Source organism: Gadus morhua, chromosome 14 (genome assembly GCF_902167405.1).
Source record: "Gadus morhua chromosome 14, gadMor3.0, whole genome shotgun sequence".
NCBI classification, from domain to species: domain Eukaryota; kingdom Metazoa; phylum Chordata; class Actinopteri; order Gadiformes; family Gadidae; genus Gadus; species Gadus morhua.
In genome coordinates, this window is record NC_044061.1 from 27,080,740 (window position 1) to 27,095,269 (window position 14,530).

Genomic DNA, 14,530 nt, shown 5'->3' on the forward strand with positions numbered 1-14,530 from the left:
GCTGCTTTGCTGCCGCAGCATTTTCTGCCGAGAAAACGGGCAGCAAAACTTGATTTGCGGCGCGTCAAAATCTGATTTGCGGCGCGGCATGCCCGTGCCCGCTGCCGGGCACGGGCGAAGGGCGCGTTCACGTATTCTGCGGCGCGTCAAATGCTGCTCGAGTTGATATATTTCAACTTTTGACGCGCGTCAAAAGTTTGACGCGCCGCAAAACTTGATTTGACGCGCCGCAAAACTCAGGCTTCAACGCGTTCGGGCAGCAAATGCATCTTTTGGTGTGAATGCAGGGTAAGGATAGGAAAGTGCACCACATACAGCAGCCAAAATGAATTAGAAAAGCCTGTAGCCAAATAAACACTCATGCGCCTAGATGTCAAGTGGACCGGGTTGAATTCACTGTGGGTCTTCTGAATCTGTACAAACTACAGCAGCACTAAACAGCAATATCGACATGATGGGCTTTGCATAGAGAATCAAATTTGCAACATTTTGCAACTAATGATTCTAAATTTGCCCATTAATGTACAAGTCAGAATTATGCGATTTTCACTGGCTACAATATGGCATCTGTCATTTGTCAAATTTGCTGAACAAAATGTTAAACTTCAATAATTGTTCATAGTGAATTTATATAGTGCATTTATTTAAAGCTATACTGTACGATGTGAGAGAGCTAGCATGATTTGAAATTAGCTTCTCTTCGGAGTTCCGTTTAACTCCTCCCCCACCCTTCAGGACTCCCTGCCCCAACCCCTCGACACAGAGCCGTGCACGAGCGCTAATGCTGCTTACGGTTTACTACAACGGCAACCATTGTGTCACTTTTCAGGCCATTCAACTCCCTCAGCTGTCGCCATCGCTGAAAAGCGAATCCAATATTTATTCTTGTTTTTCCTCGAGCATTCTCCAACTTTTTTTTGGTTGCTGCCTTTTCATTTTCTGTCTTTCTTTTTCTTGCCTTTTTAAAAGGATGAACCGGGGCAAGTAACGGTGGCAGTTGTAACTTCTGTTATTTTTCTTCCATCGTGTTAAGCGCTCAGGCCGGCTCAGGCTCGTACACAGAGGGGAGAGAACGCGCAGGCTTGTGATTGGTTCTTTAGATTCGGGTACAATGTCTCCGATTGGTAAGCATTTTAACAGGTTTATAGCAGATACAGAATTCGTTTTTTTTTCGCTTCTTTTTCATTGCCCATAAGTTATTTATTGCTGTCAGGATGTAAAAAACAATTTCAACAACATATTAAAAAGTGCATATCACTGAAAATCGTACAATATGCCTTTAAGCTCTCAACAGCATAACCATACAGCTTCGCCACATCGGCGGGAAAACACGGCACACGCAAAGAACATCCATGGAATCAGCCGTTCAAAACCAGTCTGCATGAATCGTATGACAACTGGATGGCAGGGGATGCGGACAAGGAATACACCGCAGGGGAGAACATGAGAGCCCCAGCTCGCCGCATAGTAGCCTGGGTGCTTTAAGCATGGAACAAGCTGGATACGGAGTGGGTGCCTTGTCTTTAATAACAAATTATTCTAAATCTGCCCATGGACACGGCAGAATTTTGCGGTTTTCACTCGCTACAATGTTGCATCTGTGGCTGCTGGTAATTCAATCACAAAGAAGTAAACTCAACGGGGCTATTTTCAGCATTATGTTTTTTTTACTGCACAGCGATCCGGGGCTATTCCCAAAAGATCCGGGGCTATAGCCTCGAATGCCCAGGTCTAACGACGCGCCTGCCAGAGGGCCACAGCCTCATGGGATAATGGATGTGAAAAAGGAAATATATGATGAACACTGTGGGGAACCGGAGGAAAAGGTAACGCATGACACGAGATAAAGACAATGCTTAACAAGAACATAATAATCATTAGCCTGCACCCATTTATTTTTTAACTAAGCTAACTATTTTCATACAATGCCATTGTTTTACACAAAGTATATATTTTCACAGATCTATTGTCTGGTGAATACTCTCTGCATTCCTGCTGTTAAGTTATTTTGAAAATGTTATTTCATTCAGACGTCATAATCCGTTTTCCATCACATTATGTTTCTTCCGTAGGCCAAAGAGCTGCACAGACATCAATTTTGTGTATGGGAAGGAAGATCCGTATAATGTTGTATGCAAGAAGGCGGGACTATGTACGAATCACTTCAGACCTGCGATAGGTTTAAAGACAAGGCTTCCAAAAACCAAGGCAAAGATCTTGTTATTTTAACATCTAACAAAAGAGCTATTAGTATGCATTTTCCATGCCACAAAATGACAGATATTGGCATTGAAACCCTGGCAATTACGTACATCAGTGCAGTAAGGAAACAGACAACCACCACGAGCAGTAAGGACAAAAAGGAAAATCGTGGAGAGGGTAATATTTGATGTGAAAACAACTGGCGGTACTAACATTCTTACTAAGGTTATGAACAATTTTGGGCTGAGAAAGTTAGTGGATGAGGTTACCGTGTATACAAAGGTCAAACAGTGAGAGAAGCACTGGAGCAAGATGAACATTTTTAGTGACGAGGTATTACAAATCAATTATTTTCTCCAGGACACAAAGGATGGTAAACGTACGGATATGTCCAACCCTGCAGATTTTCTTGATGGTAGATAACAAGAGGTTACTGCTTAAAAACACTGATAGTTAAACGTCTGTGCGTGGTTTACAACCAAAAAGCCTGTGTGTCTATGTATGCAGATGATTCATCGCTCTATATGTCTGCACACACGGTTGAGGAAATCACCTCAGCCCCTAACAAAGAGTTGCATATGGTATTCAAATGGATCTCTGATAACAATCTTGTCCATAAAATATCTAAAACCAAGAGTATCGTATTTGGAACCAAAACACATATAAGCTCTAAACCCTCAATGAATCTGGTAGTGAACAATGTTGCTGTTGAGCAAGTATAGGACACTAAGCTTCTGGGGGTAACCTTAGACTGTACATTATCATGGTAAAGACATATAGATTTACTGATGCAAAAGATGGGGAGAATTATATCTATAGTCAAAAGATGCTCTTCTTTTTTAACATCTGCAGAAAGAGGTCCTACAGACCCTGGTACTGTCACACCTAGATTATTGCTCGGTGGTCTGGTCAGGTACCACAAAAATGACTCTAGGGAAGCTTCAACAGGTACAAAACATACCAGCTAGGTTTACCCTGAAATGCAGACCGAGAGCAGCCAAAAATAAAACATGCATGACCAACTCTCCTGGCTGATAGATGACGTGAGGTTGATGGCATCACTTCTTTCTTTCATGAAAACATTGATACATTAGTTAGCCCCAACTGTTTGCTAATCTCACCCTTAGCTCTAATGTGCACACATACCCCACCAGACATGCCCCCAGTGGCAACTACTCAATTCCATAAATCAAAACAAACTCAAAATAACGCACTGTACTATGTAGCGCCATGGTTGAAGGGAACTCCCTTCCAGATCACATTTCAATAATCCAGAACAAAGCTATCTTCAAAAACAAGTGAAGCGACGCCTCACGGCTGTTTGCAATGAATCCTAGTATGTATTACTACATTTTAGGCTAGGCAAGGCAACTTTATTTATAAAGCACTTTTCATACACACATCAGACTCAACGTAATTATTAGAAAAGAACACGTACGTATGCAGAAATGTAGTAAAATAGATAGAACATAAAAGGTAAAGTTAAAAAAGCACTTTAGAAAGAAAAATAGAAAATAAAGGTAAAGTTAAAAAGGCTTTTATTTTAAGAAAGTGCAAGGTACTTAAGATTTAGCAGAAAGCTAAAGTAAACATAAAAGTCTTCAGTCTTGTTTTAAAAGTGGTCAGAGTTGGAGTGAAGTCTTAAATCCTCAGGGAGTTTATTCCAGCTATTTGTTGCATAGTAACTAAATCCTGCTTTCCCATGTTTTGTGTTTACTCTGGGGATAATTAACAGATTGGTCGCAGAAGATCTTAGTGGTCTAGAAGGCTTATGAAGTGGAATCATATCAGTTAAATATTTTAGGCCCTAACCATGTAGGGATTTATAGGTTAGCAACATGATTTTAATCTTGTTGAAATGTTGAATCTTGTCTTGTTATATGTGGACCCCAGGAAGAGTAGTTGGTGTCTTCTGCATCAGCTAATGGGGATCCAAATAAAATCGATAAATCCATATCTGTCTGTCTGTCTGTCTGTTGTTTCCCTAGTGCCAGTGGAACAGCCTTGGGGATTGACCCTACCCTTGACTACAGACCACAGACCACATCGGGGGCTGTCAGACATCCTGGTAGCAATTGCCTGTCCTGGGGCCTCATGTACTAAGGTTGCGTACGCACAAAAACGTGGCGTACGTCCTTTTCCACGCTCACGTTCAGATGTACAAAACGTGAAATGACCGTAAAAATGTGCGGTCCCCACGCCAGCTCCAGAGCTGTCGTACGCACGTTTCTACAGCTATTGTTCCTTTGGCGACGCTGGGAAACTGGGAAAAAAGGTGAAAACAATGACTCAGAGTGATTTGCACATCAGAGACACACTAATGAACAATTAACACACCTTGCAATTATATGGGTGGCTATAAAAGCATGCGCAATGGATGAAGAAAATTGTTTTAAAAATCGGCTGCGTTAGCGTTGTTAGAGGACATCGCAAATGGTCAAATCCGAATCCGTGCCCTCTCCTTGCTTGTCTATTCAAAAATAAAAAATTTAAGTTAATAAACACGAGTCAAAGTCTTTAATATCCTGGCATCTTAACGCGCGACTTATGTGTATTGCAAGCAGCCAATTGTATGACCAGTATAATTACAGCATTTATGACTTCAGCATATTTACCTTGGGGATGATCGGCGTCCCCTTCATGGGCTCCCACCACTCTGGTGAGAGCTGTGTCACCGATCAAAGCGGCCACTCTCAAATCGAAGGGGGAGAGTTCCCCCACTCCCGTCCCCCCACCTGTTGCGGTCACGCTTCGGCGGTGGGCAGAAACCCTCCGCTTCACCTCCACCTTGAGGTCTGACCACTTTTTTTTAATTTCAGAGTGTGTGCGCTGCTGAGACCCCACTGCATTGACGGCCTCGCAAACACACTCCCACTCACTTCTCTTTTGTTTTGCATTTATCCCTGTTGACAGGGTTCCAATAGCAAATGCTTGCGCATTTCTACCTCGTGGAGCAAAATCTCGAGCTCAGCGCCGTGAAGTTTCGTTTTTTGCCTCTGTTCATGGTGCCAGGTGATCGGATTAAGAGGTGAATCTCAGGTCCAGAGGCCAATTTAAATGAAATTGCATATTTAAATGAGGGCGTGGACAGGGAGGAGTTTGGCACCTCGGCATGTGCGCTCAATTCCACGTTGATCGAGATGTACAAAAGAAACGTGCTTGGATCCATGCGTTCGCACACTTTGATACATCTGAATTTATTTGTGCGTAAGACAGTTTCTGGGTTTTGGCGTACGCCAAGTTTCCGTATGAAATCCACGCAAGTCTTAGTACATGAGGCCCCAGGTGTTAGTAGATACACCATAATGCCTAATGCCTACCATCGACATAGGTTACATACATACTACACACTTTAATATACTTATATATTAGTGATAGTGAACATTAGGGATGGCCATTCGATTAAGTTGTCTTAGTCGATCGTCGGGAGAATTAACGATCAATTAGTCGATTAATCGTTAATTTTTTACATTAAAAATTATATTCAAAATGAAATGAAAATACAAATGCAGCATGTTTTCCACATTGGGATCTTTATTATTAGATGAACAACTCAGTTAAACCTGGGCCCCGTTTCCCGTTATCGATGGATCTTCGCTCATAAGATGGTTTGAAAGAGGGATCTTTCGAACCATCGATATTTTCTTTGGAGCGTTTCCCGAAACTCCTCTTAACGTGAACGCGCATTCGCTGCACTCAAGACGATCTTAGGATTGTACCTGTCCACTGACATGGTGCTGAAACGGGCTATGACGCAGGGGGAGACGCAGGAATTTCGGAGGAAAATGGGGTTAAAAAGGGTTAAAATATCTCCCCATCAAGGCCAACCGCAGAGTAGCCTACGAAAAGAATAGATTGCAATAATATGAATGCTAAAGATATTAAAACACAATTGATTAAGCCTAGGCCGACATATATAGCAGTCCTAATCCTGAGCGCACGATCGGGAAGTGGAAGTTGCGCTTTAGATGCCTTCACAAGTCCAGCGGAGGGCTCCAGTTTTCGCCGGCCAAGTCATGCGCTGTGATATGTGTGACAGCTATGTTGCACAACATTGCAGCTAAGGCTGGGGTAGCTTTGGTTGAACCGGAGGACATTGAGGACGATGACGACGAGGATGATCGGTGTGAGGACGGCCTCCCTCATAACTACGCGGCTGGTTTTCATGCACGTCGAAGAGTGATTGAGACTTTTTTTTAACCCCCTCCACCCTCCCACATGTCACTAAACATTCCCGTCAACGTGACCAATCCCCACCATATCCCAGCCTTTTGCCTGCTCCTTTGCTTTTTTTTTATAAAAAATATATAATAATTTTTTTTATAATTTTTTTATTTTTTATTTTTTTTTACATTATTTTATGCTACGTTTTATGAGTAGCCTATGTCAGTCTGCACAAGTCCCCCCCACTTTCTCTCACACATTTTAAGTGCCCTGCCTGCTCAAACATTTCCTGGACTGTCTCTCTCAAACTAAGAACATTATGGCCCACATTAGGCTCAGACGCACGTGATACACCATTACCAATGTGTTATAATAAAACACATCCAATACTAGGAATGTCCGCTGGCTACGCCACTGAGGCTATAGTAGGCTAACGAGGCTCTTAGCGTCCTACGAGTACCCTGGAGCACTCGTTAGCTACTCGTGACTCGTGAGCGATTTTAAGACGTTCGTTACCAAAGATGCTTTCGGGAAACGGTGTGAAAACTGTACGATGCTCTTACGACCCACTCTGCGATCCACTTAGGCTAAAGATGCTTTCGGGAAAAGGGGCCCAGATCCGTTCAATAGTTATGCGCTACTCTGCTCTAAGCAACGGAGCATACAGCTCGAAGCCGGTGCTCATAAACATAACTAAAAATAACACAACCCTAGTTTCTTCCCAAAATAATAACAATAATAATAAAACAATCATGTTATAACTTAACCAACCAGTCTACGGATTTCTGTTAAGAAAGATGAGCATGTTGACTAGGGGTGTAACGGTACACAAAAATCTCGGTTCGGTACGTACCTCGGTTTTGAGGTCACGGTTCGGTTAATTTTTGGTACAGTAAGAAATCAAAATGCTAAATATAAATGTGCTTCATAACATGTGCTTCAAGTTGTTCATAACACATTTTTGTGCTTTTTACAATAGGAACATCAGACAATACAAAGCTAGAATTCTGCTCAAAAATATAAAGATTCTGAAATGTAGGAATAAAAATAAATAACATTGGCTCAGACTGTTTTTTAAAAAAATATATTATCTAATGTGCAACAATGAACAATTGCAACACTAAAGAGTTTCAAGTTGTTACTCAGATTAAATAACATGAATAAGGCTCAGACTGTTTCTTTAAAAACAATTTTTTTCTCAATCTAATGTGCCATAATGAACAATTGCAACACTAAACAGTTTCAAATTGTTGCTCAGATAAATTTTTACTCCCCCCCCCCCCCCCCCCCCCCATCTTTACCCCTGATGACTTTCACTCAATCGTTTGCCAGAAAAATCTCCTTATCCACATTATCTGCAGGATAATAATACCCAAAATTTGAGTGTACATACGATGTACCCTACATGTTACTCCCGTATACCACAATGCAATGCGGTCGTGTTTTTCCGGAGAAGAAGAAGATGCTGAATAACCGCGAAAACTAATATATTTAATGATGGAGCCTCCGGCTTTCGTTTAGAAATGTCAACAATTTATTCGGGATTTAACATAGAATATTTAACATTCAAAATGAATTTAATAAAAACTTGAACAAGGAAATGTAACATTCATCATCAATACAACCTCCAGCTTTCCTCGTGAGTGCCCGGTTTGTTTACATGATGTGGGCGCCTCGGTCTGCGTCACACAAATACCCGGCGCATTTACTGACGCAAATGACGTTTAGAAATGTTCAGCGTAGTGTCCGAATTCTCGTTTGTTCGTTCCCTAAATAGTGCACTATATCATGATCACTATATAGGGAATAGTGAGTGAGTGAATAGGGAACGATTTCGAACACAGCTACGGTGTGCGCAACTGTGCATGTACGGCCGCAGCATGTTCCACACATGCGGTCCTCTACTTAATAAGTCCGTATGGAAACTCGTTCGGTACGCCTCCACACCGAACCGAGCACCCTGTACCGAAACGGTTCAATACAAATACATGTACTGTTACACCCCTAATGTTGACATGCTCTGGGGTCAGACGCGACCGCAGCCTGGTGACCGTCAGTCCAGCCGCCGAAAACACCCGCTCTGAGGGGACCGACGTTGCCGTGATGCACAAATACCTCCGCGCTAACTTGGCAAGGAGGGGGAACAACTTTCCACAATCCAGGGGCTCAGAAAGTTCTTTATTTCTGCTTCGATGCTAACCTCGCCTTGAGTGGTAGGCCTATAGTGCTCCCCAAGAAGTCAATTTTTAAATCATAATGGTCCCACACCAGACTTCGCCGTGGCCTCGTCCGCTTCATGATTACATCGCCGTGTTCCAATATCCATACTATCCGTACTTACGAGTCTAACTTTGAGTACGTAGGGATTTCTGATTCAGATCGGGCGAAAAATAAGTGTACTGAAAACGGTCAAAGTGTGTGGCGATGTACACTTTTCGTACTCAACGGCAGCCATCCTAGCTAGGTAGCGGAAGAGGGCGGAGCCAGGCTGAGCCAAAGTCGGCGCATTTTCCACATAGCCTGCATTAAAGGCATACTGTACGATTTCCAGTGATATGCACTTTTTAATATGTTGTTGAAATTGGTTTTTACATCCTGACAGCAATAAATAACTTATGGGCAATGAAAAGAAGCGAAAAAAAAACGAAATCTGTATCGGCTATAAACCTGTTAAAATGCTTACCAATCGGAGACATTGTACCCGAATCTAAAAAACCAATCACAAGCCTGCGCGTTCTCTCCCCTCTGTGTACGAGACTGAGCCGAACTGAGCGCGTTCACGGAGGGCAAAGAAAGCGTTGTTGTCATAGTAGTTCATGACAGTGGACTAGACCTAGTGAGCCTACAACGTCAACACGATGGAAGAAAAAAAACAGAAGTTACCACTGCCACCGTTACTTGCCCCGGTTCATCCTTTTAAAAAGGCAAGAAAAAGAAAGACAGAAACTGAAAAGGCAGCAACAAAAAAGAAAGAAGTTGGAGACTGCTCGAGGAAAAACGAGAATAAATATTGGATTAGCTTTTCAGCGATGGCGACAGCTGAGGGAGTTGAATGGCCTGAAAAGTGACGCAATGGTTGCCGTTGAAGTAAGCCGTAAGCAGCAGCAGCGCTCGTGCACGGCTCTGTGTCGAAGGGTGGGGGCAGGGAGTCCTGAAGGGTGGGGGAGGAGTTAAACGGAACTCCGAAGAGAAGCTAATTTCAAATCATGCTAGCTCTCTCACATCGTACAGTATAGCTTTAATAGTCATTTTGTAGTTTTTATAGCTGCTAGACGTAAAGAGTTCGCCGTTCAAAGCTGGATGTTTATTGCGGGAGAGGAGCCGCAAATTTAAATCGACCCCGTGTGGTAAAATGTTTAATGCACACTGCATTAGTTTAATCTATGAAAAATGTACGTAATCGACGAAATTCTTAACGATCAATTAGTCGATCTTCGATTAATCATGCCCATCCCTAGTGAACATCGTATATACATCCCATCTTTTCCCCCCATGCTCATTTGGCATGTTACTATACGGATAACTATAGTGTTTCATATCATAGATAAAACGCCCCTTTTAACACTATAACATTCACAGACTCAAACTCTCACTCCCCCCATCTAGGCATACCCCATTTAGGGGTATGCCTAAATGGGGGGAGTGAGAGATCCGCCTCGTGATCTATGACATGTCTAATGCACTGTAAACCCGAATAAGTTAGCAAAAAAAAAAAAAAGTTAGGTAATCAGTTGCCACAATTATTTTGAATTCATAAACTCAAACATTTGAGTGTATCAGAGCTTATATATTTGGAGTTTATGGTAAATGTAATTTTAAATTATAATGAAATTAAATTTACTGATTAAGCCAACTCAAATATTTTCAGGTTCTGCTACTCAAAATTTTTATTTATCTTTCTTAATGCAATAACTGAAGTGAACTTAATAATTTCAAGCACGAAAACTCAGGATTTTTAAGTTTCATTAGCTTAACATTTATTCGTTTTTTCAATCAATCTTTTTATTTCTCATAACTCAAAAACATAGACTTGCACAAATCAAAATCATTTACCTCCAAACGTAAAATATTTGTGGCAACTGATTGTCTTAAACATAATAAGTACACTTGACTTAAAAGTCAAACAAAAGAAACCCACATCAAATTAAAAGTTGTTTTTTTTCTATTCAGATGTTTAGTATAAACTTTTCTTGCCCAGTCTCTAAAAAAACATAAATAAATAAATTCATAAATAAAAAATATAAATTATCAAGTCTACTTCTGGCCTTTTTGTTTATACTTTAAGGTGAACCATGGAATAGAAAATATTCAAACTCAGAAAAGCTAAAATTAGATTAAGAAAAATATTTGTCGCAAATAGCTTATAAACTGTTAATACAACATTAGCAGGGGGGCATCAGCAAGTCTTGGGTGGTGACCAAAAATTTGAGTTTAGAAAGACAGTAATAGCAAAAAAGAGAATTAAAGAAACAATTACAAAGGCACACTTGTGGACATCTGCTTGTAAACTTGCAGTGCAGCAATGTATAAACAAATTGCTTAAAAATTCTTCACAACTAGAACTGCTAAAATTTCAAAACTGTACATTTACATGTACAAAGGCAGTGTGTAGCCTTCTTTGGCTATCTGGTTCAAATCTAGCAACTTCAGGGTGCACTGTATAGCTTTAGAAAAGTAATTCGAACTCGAAAATCAGAATAAAAAATATTAATAAGACAATAAAAACTTGTTATTTGATCCATTTCCATAACAGAATAAACATCCCATCCTCAGAAGAAAATAAAGTCACTATAACACTGTTTCCAACTAGAAAGGTGGCTACTTTACTGAAGTAAAGCAGCCTGAAACTCTGAGTTATTTATTTATTTATGAAAATGTATCGGATGTCCGATATTGGCTTTTTTGCCGATATCCGATATGCGATATTGTCCAACTCTAAATTTTCGATTCCGATATCAGCCGATACCGATGTCGATATTTGGGTTATTTTTCCTCAAACCTAATTTAGGTAACATTACATATCTCCTGTTGTGGAATTAACACAACATGCTTAATGTTATTGTGATGCCCCACTGGATGCATTCTTGAATGCAACAAGGCTTTCCAAATGTTAACATTGTCTGTGCAAAATAAGAAAAATACTTCAACTTAATTTAAGGGAAAAGTGCCATGTTTATTTTTATTTTTTTAACGGTCTCAGACAACAGTTTGGATTACACTCTCCCTGAGATAATCTTGACAATGCCCACAACAAATAGGGCAAACTTGACTTCACAAATGATAAAACATTGTACCTGAACAACTATGTGCAACATAGCAGTATGTTTCTTTAACTAAAACTCAATAACCTTAATTGAATAAATGCACAAATATGAGTCAATTTTGAAAACATTTATTTGAGCTATAAAAAAATAATAATAATAATCGGTTTTAAGGCAAAAAAAATCTGATACCGATATTGACAGATATTACATTTTTATGCTAATATCGGGCCGATAATATCGGTGGGCCGATAATATCTGACATCTCTAGTATCAATGAAGAATTTTATTTTCTTATAAAGAATTATTTCCCAGAACTATATAGTACACATTTTAAAAACAAAATGCCATAGTGTATAAACACTTAATTCAACCCTGCATTTCAGTTAAACAATAACATTTACATTAACCAGTACGAAGACAGTGTGTACTTGGTGCCATTCGGCTAAAAACAAGTTGAGTAGAACAGCAACTTTAACATCTACAGTTGAACAGTAGTCAACATGGACCTGACATATTCTCATTGTGGACTGTGCTCTAACAGAGTGAGCCATCAGAATCCACCACTCCTTATTGGATCTTGAGTTACACATACAACATCAGGTCATTTTTAAGAGTCTGCAGCTTGGGTGACAGTTTAGAGTCATCAAGACCAAGTAAGATTTTCTGTGTGAACTCAAAGGTGTTTGTCAGTCCCTCGGGATAACTGAGATGTAGTGCATAGATCAGGCCGAATATTACCAGGAAGGCATCTGCAAGCCTGGGGAGGCTGACAACCACATCACCCTCTAGGACGACAGAGACTCTCACTGGGTGGTAGGGAACTGGGCTTGTTGCATCATCGCTGACAGTTGTAAGGAGGACCACTGATGCATCCCGCAGGTCTGGCTCATCCATATCATCCTAAAAAATGAAAAGGAGATCATATAATCACATTTACTGAAACTATGGCTGTGGCAATTTTGATTACAGTTGGAGGTCTTATAAATAACAAGAAATACACAAGTCTGAAAGACTCCTGTTCATTCTGTTGCGTTATGCTCTCATTGCTGAGAAAGTGAGATGACTTTTATGTGTTCCACTGTTAGGCTAATGACTGCTACTTTTCTTTGCAGTTGATTTTTTTTGATGCCGTAATGAGCCCAAAATGACACTTCACACTTATGAACATCTTGCCGGAGGTTTGAAGTTGAAATACTGGTACATATACAGGAATTCTAGTGTGTTGGAAATGAAATGAAAATATGAACTGGTTAATTTACAGTATAATAGGCATGATATCTCTTTACTTGGAATTACCACACATGTTCTGAAAAATCCAGAGACTTCCTCACGTAGATACACAGGAAGGGCATGGAGAACAGTGGTACGCCTTGTGTGGACATCATGTAATTCCTAAGAAGATTAAAATAGTGTTGTGACAAGTTTACAATTCTAACCAAATGCCAAACAGTCCCAACTAATTATTAGTTAATTAAATTCCAGTATCTGCACATAAATCCTCTAATAATCTGCTGACTCATCTGGTGCAATTACGGAATTTAAAAGCTTATTTGAAGCATCAAACTCCCAACATTACAATAAGACTCTACCTCTGAAATGTACTGTATAATCACCTGTGTATCATGGACTTTGAAAATGTCTGCCAAAGCATCTGCCGTCTTTCCAGTTTTGGAGGCTTTCTGCCTAAATAAGGCCATCAAACGAGGAATGTGGCGATCAAGCTCCGCGTAGAAAGTGTTAGGTAGGTTCTGGTTAGTTATCCGTTGGAACTCTGCATACACCTGCATTGTAGAAAGGACAGTAACGGCAATTATTTATTTTATGAGTGAAATTAGGCAACATTACAGACAATGTCATCAATGACATACAGTAGCAAAGATAAAAACTGAAAAATAACCTACAAAATGAATTTATTTATTGAATGTATTTAGCAAAGATAAAAACAGTTGAAAGAGTTGACCCATATTACCTCAGACCAGTGGCGGCTGGTGGTTTTTAAAGTGAGGGAGGAAGGACTGCGCGCTTGGTTGCCATTGGCCTGCTTGCACTGTTGGTGTATGGTGGCATAAGAATGTGAGACTCAAGTTGTTTCAGGGTGTTTTGGTGAACTACAAGATAGCAGGGAGAGAGTTATGTGAACAAAATGTATACAAAGCCACCAGTGGCATCACTGTAATTTGAGAAGGAAAGGATGCAAAGCATATTAGTCAAATCAGGCCTACTATTGATTTGTAAAAGTAAATAAAATAATCTGGGCCTATTATTGGGCCTATTTTTGCCCTCACTGACTGAAGTTATTTAGCTATGTTTATTTTCAGTTACAATTGCTTGTAATGCTACCAGTAAGTCATGCGTACCTAGCAAACCATGTAGCACTCACAACACTGACGTTGCCATTACTTCTGATGACCTTGATTTTGGGAAGTGGTCTACCTCTTTCTGAATGAATGGAATGGTTTTTGTAATAAGACGTTAACAATGTCCTCCGTTTCCAATGTTTCCATTGTGCATTTAGGATCTCGCTATCGCAGATTTCACTTACTCTGCGTCTCTCAGACTGAGCACCGCGGCAATGCAGACCGGGTTTGTTATCGACAGCGTTGCCAGATTGGGCAGATTTCCCGCCCAATGATAATTTTTCCAGCCTAACATGGTTAAAAGTAGCCCAATTGGGTTGGAAATCGAACCAATCTGGAAACACTGCTCAACATCCAGGGATCCTGCTTATTGGTTCATAGCGCAGACGGATAGATTTTTGCGCGAATCAGACCCCTTAAGGTCCCACCCACTCAGAGGAGGATTTTCCTCCTCTCTCCCATTGAAACCCATGTTATCCACCGGCCGCCAGTACTTTCGGGAAAATGAATGGGAGTGGACGGCGGCGGAGGGAGGACGTTCCT

General features: G+C 40.6%; 1 long non-coding RNA gene across 2 annotated transcripts; it reads right to left on the bottom strand.

Annotated features, from left to right (window-relative positions):
• Window positions 1–11,812: 11,812 nt before the first annotated feature.
• Window positions 11,813–13,643, bottom strand: LOC115558978 (uncharacterized). 2 transcript variants are annotated; one of them, XR_003979392.1, is made up of 4 exons: window positions 13,600–13,643; window positions 13,244–13,411; window positions 12,927–13,022; window positions 11,813–12,530 (listed from the first exon to the last, which is right to left on the bottom strand). It is a non-coding gene; the product is annotated as an uncharacterized LOC115558978 (long non-coding RNA). The 2 variants fall into 2 exon arrangements; XR_003979393.1 differs by having other exon boundaries at window positions 12,917–13,022.
• Between the last annotated feature and the right edge of the window lie 887 nt (window positions 13,644–14,530).